This window comes from Bidens hawaiensis, unplaced genomic scaffold (genome assembly GCF_021521415.1).
Source record: "Bidens hawaiensis isolate Kalapana, Puna unplaced genomic scaffold, B.hawaiensis_p1.1 tig00072855_1, whole genome shotgun sequence".
In the NCBI taxonomy this organism is placed as follows: domain Eukaryota; kingdom Viridiplantae; phylum Streptophyta; class Magnoliopsida; order Asterales; family Asteraceae; genus Bidens; species Bidens hawaiensis.
In genome coordinates this window covers 5110-11697 of record NW_027502696.1, presented here as the reverse complement: position 1 = coordinate 11697, position 6588 = coordinate 5110, and the positions used below count along the sequence as shown (strand labels likewise).

At 34.8% G+C, this 6588-nt stretch overlaps 1 pseudogene; it reads right to left on the bottom strand.

The window, feature by feature from the left end:
- Positions 1–3110: 3110 nt before the first annotated feature.
- LOC143606054 (protein ENHANCED DOWNY MILDEW 2-like) lies at positions 3111–6115 on the bottom strand (annotated as a pseudogene).
- Between the last annotated feature and the right edge of the window lie 473 nt (positions 6116–6588).

Sequence of the window (6588 nt, the reverse complement as noted above, 5' to 3'; positions counted from 1 at the left end):
GAAAACCCTCACATAAAGTAAACGTCATGATGTCTCTGAAACTAAATGCTGGGGACAGGAATCGAACCTGAGTTACATGGAACACCAAGTCTCTCGCTTACCACTCCACCACTAATTCGTTTTGCTATTTTATATTTTGTAATGATTTGTTTTATTTTTGTATTAGTTTCTTACGTTCATTGTATTTTTTAACGTTTGAGCTCTTTCATTTAAGATGTGTAGGCTTTTTAGATTTTTAACGAAAGTACATAAACGAACACGAACATGTTGCTTTTTCTAACAAACAAACATGAAAACAAATATTTATCTTATGAAAAAGGGTGTTTGATATAGGTGACGAGAATGGTTGATACATGAGGTGGGAGGTTGATGATTGTGAGTGATATTTGAAAGTTAACTGATGAGGGAGATTATAGACGGATGACGGAGAATATGCAAGGAAGATATATTAAAATATGGTTTGATGATTAAAGAGTTTCATAAATCATTGAGATGTTATAACCCGTTTATGGACTATTTTCGGGAGACCCATGACCCACGAAAATAATTGTTTGATTCTCAAAGAGTTTAACAAATAAATGAGATGTTATAACTCATTTAAAGACCATTCGGGTTTTGTGAGACCCATACCCGCAAATTCAGTTCAATTACATGAGAAGTCCCAAATCACAAGTTAAGCAATATGATGGTTTGAGAGAGTGTGGGAGCCAACCTGAAAGAGAAATGTATAATTTTTCTATAAACATTTATATAGATAGATTATATTTAACCTACATCGTCATGTTTTCTATTTATATTTTTCTCATTTACAAGCACTTCATTTTATTTATTTATTTATTTATTTTTACACACTCTAATAGAATATTACTTCTCTATAGTTAGAGTATAGTATTAATTAACATCTAAGTATACAGGTAGAGATGAAGATAGAGAACTGAAATGTAAAATTTAAAAAATTTATATATTTTAGATATAAATATAAATATAGAGAAGCTAATGTGAATGTTTAATGTGAAAAGTAAACCAAGTTTGATATGGTAAATTTGTAACCAAAGTGTCTTTGATATAGTGACATTAACATTTTGGATGAGGCTTATCTTTTAGATAGTGAATGTTCAAGTCTCATAATAATTGAAAAAAAAAAGTTTTAAAAAAGGTTGATAACCCTTTTTTTTACATTAGTTTCCTTTACATAGCTTGTTGGTTGTTAATATGGTTGGTTATACAAACAAGACCCAAACCGAATAGTCAAAAGAAAATTTTAACTTGTGAATCATATTTGTTGTATTTGGTCTCTAGTTTGTCAATTTATCTCATGTAAATTAATTATTATTAGGTTTGCAAAAATGTTCCGGTGAACGGTTTGGTCAACATACCTGATTACAAAATTGTGTTGTATATCCCATCTCATAAAAAAAAATTGTTCATCCATTGTGCGTTAGATTGATAATTTTCCCTTGGGGTGTGAAGTAGTTACTCGTCGAGTTTGTTTTCCAATACGGTTGCCACGTCAAGTTCTGCAACTTTTGAAAATGATTCATCGACAAAACCACATGATGCGAGACTCCAACCCACGAGCTCTCATAAGAAAAGTTAAAGATTGGCGAACCAACCGGTATTTGATGCCTTGTGTTTGTGTGACATCCCACTTCGGTAGGAGAGGAAAACAAAGTATTCTCTATAAGGAGGTGGATTCCTTTCCAATCGTAACTCAATTTAGGTGCTTAATGGTAGTGGATGAGAGAAGAAGAATTACACAGTCAAAGTGGACAATATTATAGTGTGGTGGTAGCTGGGCTTTTACAGTTTGTTTAATGGAGGTGGATTCCTTTCCTCGCTCGGAACCTGGCCGCATTTTTTTTTTTAGGAACAGACCTTATATGCCCCCCTGATCCGGTAGTCCTTGAACGTTGTTTCAACATAGGTTATTAGTTTGGGTAAGTTATTACACTTTAATCTAGTTTGGTTAATTATTTAAGTTTCAGCTCAGTTAGCTTACTTTTTTTTCTCACCCAAACTTGAACATATAACCATCGCACACCATTTAAGAAAATTTAATAGATACGCGAGTACGTGACAAACTATAGAATTCACTTACGTATAAATTGCCGCAATATACGTTGTGATAGCAGTAGGTTAGTAATCTGCGGGTCATTTAAATCGGGTGGGTCGGTATATCCATAGATTACATCTGTGTTATTTGAATCCTATAACATTGGGTGAGAAGTCCAAAGTACTAGAAGTAGTTGAAACCCATTTTTTTATTTTAAGTTTACTACATTTTTATGTTTCTCATTTCTCTAGTTCTACCTTTTGTTTCGTAAGGAGTACTTTAGTATTTAGTTTCCAAGACACGGGCTAGTTGAATTTGTCTGTTCTTTCATATATGTATGTACTCAATTTCAATTAATGAAAGAGTGGTGTGTTTATGATTAAAAAATTGCATGTGTGTTTTTATGTGAGTAAGCTGTTATTTTATCCATTGCTAATTCAAGTGTAGCAAGTTTGAGTGGTATTCTTTGGAACCTAATCACAAGTTTAGGATGTGAATTTTGTATCTTAAACTCGTATTAGATTGCTCCTCAGTTTGACTTGGGTGGTGATTTCATCTTCCCATTCGACCGTTGCTATCCATTTTGATTCAATCCTAAAGTTTCTAGCCGATTTATACTCTGATATACAACATGTTGAGTATATGGAACTCTTAAAACAACCATAAAAACATACTTAGTTAAAATGTTAGGTTATACTAGCACTTTTTAATTTCTATTTCTGTACTGTGTGATCAAACAGCCATAGATTCCAGAGACATAATTACCCAAACCTCAAAAAACCATAATCCATCAGTAGAGAAGTACATCAGTAGAATGTAAGGTGGTTTGGACCTGGTACTAAACCAAAAGAACCCATATGAGACCCCGGTTCAGTTAAAGGTGGACCGGACCATAACCACCAGCACCACGACTTCCCATAGGTGGTTCATGCCGTCCCACTCCACTCATTCTAGCACGCTTCATCTCTGGTCCATAACTCTGATAAGTTCTTTCGTCCCAGTTATGTGTGGTTCGTTTTAACTTGTTACCAACTGGAAGGCCAAATGCAGGCCTGAATTAACTGGGTTGTAGTGGTTCATGAACTTGAGGTATGTGGCCATGTTTCTTGGCTATAGTCATATGTTTATTGGTCCAATCGGGCCGACTCCAAAGGTATAATGGTGGTGCAATGTTGTTCCATTGATCTACTTGCTTCCCATTCACATCGGCGGATCCAGGAAGATAAAATGACTGGAAACAATAATATAATAAATGTTATTACAATTTACGAACATTATCTATAAGAATGAAAAACTAGCTTTACACTTGTTCAAATTGGATGGCTGTTTCAGATCAGAGATTAATAATGGCAAGTCAAGGGAATTCGCTAACCAGGGGTGCAAACAAGCCCAACCGCTCGTGAGCTACTCGAGATCAACTTGCTAAAAGCTCGAATCGAGCCGCGGTTTAAGAACGAGCCTGAAAATAAGCTTGTTTAATAAATGAATCCAAGCCCAAGCTTTACTTATCCAGCTCAAGTTGGCTCTTGAGTTTAAACAAGCTTATTATTCATATAACTGGTATTTAATATATTATATACATATATTTATGGATTACTAGGATATATAACACTATAATAAAAACAAGAAATTCATAATATGGTATATAAAACTATAACTAAATTTACATAAAAAAATAATTATAAATATACACAAATTAGTTAGTAAATAATAAACGAGCCTATCTCGAGCTCCTACAAGTTAAACGACTCGAGCTTGGGCTTGATTCAGCTCGCTTACAGCCCTACCAATGACCACGTTCACCAACATTCTTTGATTTTTATTATAAAATCGAAGATTCTTGGACCCCTAGAAAATATAGACAACCAATAGGATTAAATATATACCTTGCCAGCTAACAAGTCAACATCCTCCCACACCAGATCATATAGAGGCCTCCTCCTTGCACTATCTAACCTGGTAAAATACATGCATATGCAAAAATGAATATATACAACCTCTACATGTATGTATATTACCGGTGAGAATACACCCTTTTTATGAGAACCACAAAGTTTTTACTGTGTTAAGGTGATAAAAGTTCCGCCGTGGGGTGGAGTGTGTGGAGGTATCTACCTTTCTGTTTCGGGGGGAACAATGAGAATAATAAGCTTGGGCTTAAATAGAAGAGCTTTGTCTATAAACTTATTTGCAAGAGAAGCATTTGTCCCAAATGGAGGGTTTAGTCCCATGATCTGCTCAACATATACATCAATAATGTAAAAAAAAATGATAATGATTGCTTATCACATGGAAACAAATATAGCCTTACCAAACGAGACCCAGAAGGCAATTCATTCGGGGAAACTGTCATCCAATCCCTCTTCTCAAAGTTGAAATCCTTCTGCATTCAGGTGGATAAATATTGGAAACCGCAAAGAATTTTATTAAAAATCAAAAACTAAAACTTAAAAGAGTAAAATTGGAGATAAACTAGAAGATAAACCTTAAATCATTTTAATTAGAAAGTTAAATAACTATCGAAAATTATAATATTTGTATCCATATCCAATAACTAATTATCGACAAAAATAGAAATTAAAAAGTGCTAGCATAACCTACCTTCGGTTGCGCAATGTCTTAAATTTTATATAAGCAATTCTTTTTCCCCATTTCATCAAGCCGTTTCTTCACAAGGTAACTAAAGTCATTTGCCCCACAGCAAAAATCAACTACCTACACAAGGATAAAGTAACTTATATATCCAGAAAAACAATAAGCGACTACGGTTGTGTCATATCATATCATTAACTTAACGTTGGTGAAATATATATATATATATATATCTAGAAAATATTATATATTCTTGGCAACTTCTTACCATGTCACCGTCTTCAATATACAATCGAAGCTTATCAACTATCTGCACAGTGCACATTCAAAGATAACACAGATAAGAACTACATTGCCATTAGACAATCCCAAGTGAAAATATAGTGATTATTAATGAGTCTAAATAGAGCAATAGTCGGTCACCTCTTCCAGCTTTTCCACTTTAGTAAAATGGCGACCGAAAGATGTGTATCGCATTCCATGCAGAAATGGTGCAAGGTACACTCTGAGTCTATCCTACATGGCACAAACAGAAAGAAACCATGGAAAGTGTACTCAGAATTCAAAATGTATATATCAAACCAAAAAGCATATTAATAGAGATAAAGCAATATAAAATCACACAAATTACTAAAGAAGAGCGAAAGAGAAGAAGATTATCATGTTTTGAAATCTACCTTCCACCACATTAATTGATCAATGACACTAGCAAGGGTCACAGACAGCCTTTGCATCTTCTATACTGCATCCTTCAGTGCAGCCACATTAACAGCCTGCAGTAATAAAGTAGTTTAGTTAACTATTTTAACTTAGCCTATTTGACCCATTAATCATAAAACATAACCCATAATGACCGGTAGGTATGCAAACGGGTAAGGAAAAGATACCTCCACAGCACCTTCCACCCTGGCTAAAATAATTGCTTTATCCAGTCTTGATGAATTTGCATGTGCAGATGGTACTTTTTCTTGATGGTATTTCTTTACCTCTTCCAGTGTAACGGAAGAAGTAACTTCTTTCACTAAATCCAATATTCTACAATGTAAAAGGTGGGTTTTCAAGTGTTATAACCACAAAAACTGATGGTTAATCCAATTCAACCTGTTTGGCCCATTTTACATGTTTTCTTTAATAAATAATAGGGAGCAAATAAAGAGACAAAAGAATACCTCTGTTTAGACTCGTCATCTAAAGAAGGTAAAATTTCTGTTTGTTGAGACTTGGCTACCACAACTTGCTTGTAGTCATCAACAGAAGTGTTATCTTTCTCCAATTTGTTCGATGATATCTCGTTATAAAAATCAAATAATCTACTCCCTAAGGTTGGTTGACCAGGCCTCTTGACTTTTGGGTTCCACTTAAAAAGTAAGTGGAAGGTTTAAATTTAATTCGGTGTAAATATTGAATTGGGTTCCAAAGTAAAGTCAAACTCACAAAGAAGCGGAGAAGGAATTGTGGTGAAAAGTCCATCAAACTCTATATTGCTATTTGATTTTTTACCCACAGCCATAAACCGTTATCTTGCAGTAGAGATTAGTAAATAAAACAAACATAAAACAATGGCAGAATTTCAGGTTGTAGGAGGAATCAAGAAGTTGAACCAGAGAAACTATAAATAATGGTCGACGTGCATCAAATCGTATCTTCAAGGTCAAGAATTTGTGTTGCGAGATTGGAGAACTCGATCCACAGTCTCGGGTTAGCGATGCTCGTATGAAGTGGATACTCATTCACGGTTTAAGGCCCGAGTGTCGTAGCTTTGTTACCGCTATTCAAGGGTGGGCGACCCAACCGAGTATAACCGAGTTCGAGAATATTCTTGCCGGACAGGAAGCCTTGGCAAAACAATTAACCGGTGTGTTGATTAAAACCGAGAGCGAAGCCTTGTATGTCGGAAGGACGGAGAAGCATTGGTTTAACAAAAATAAGAACCGTTATGGCGA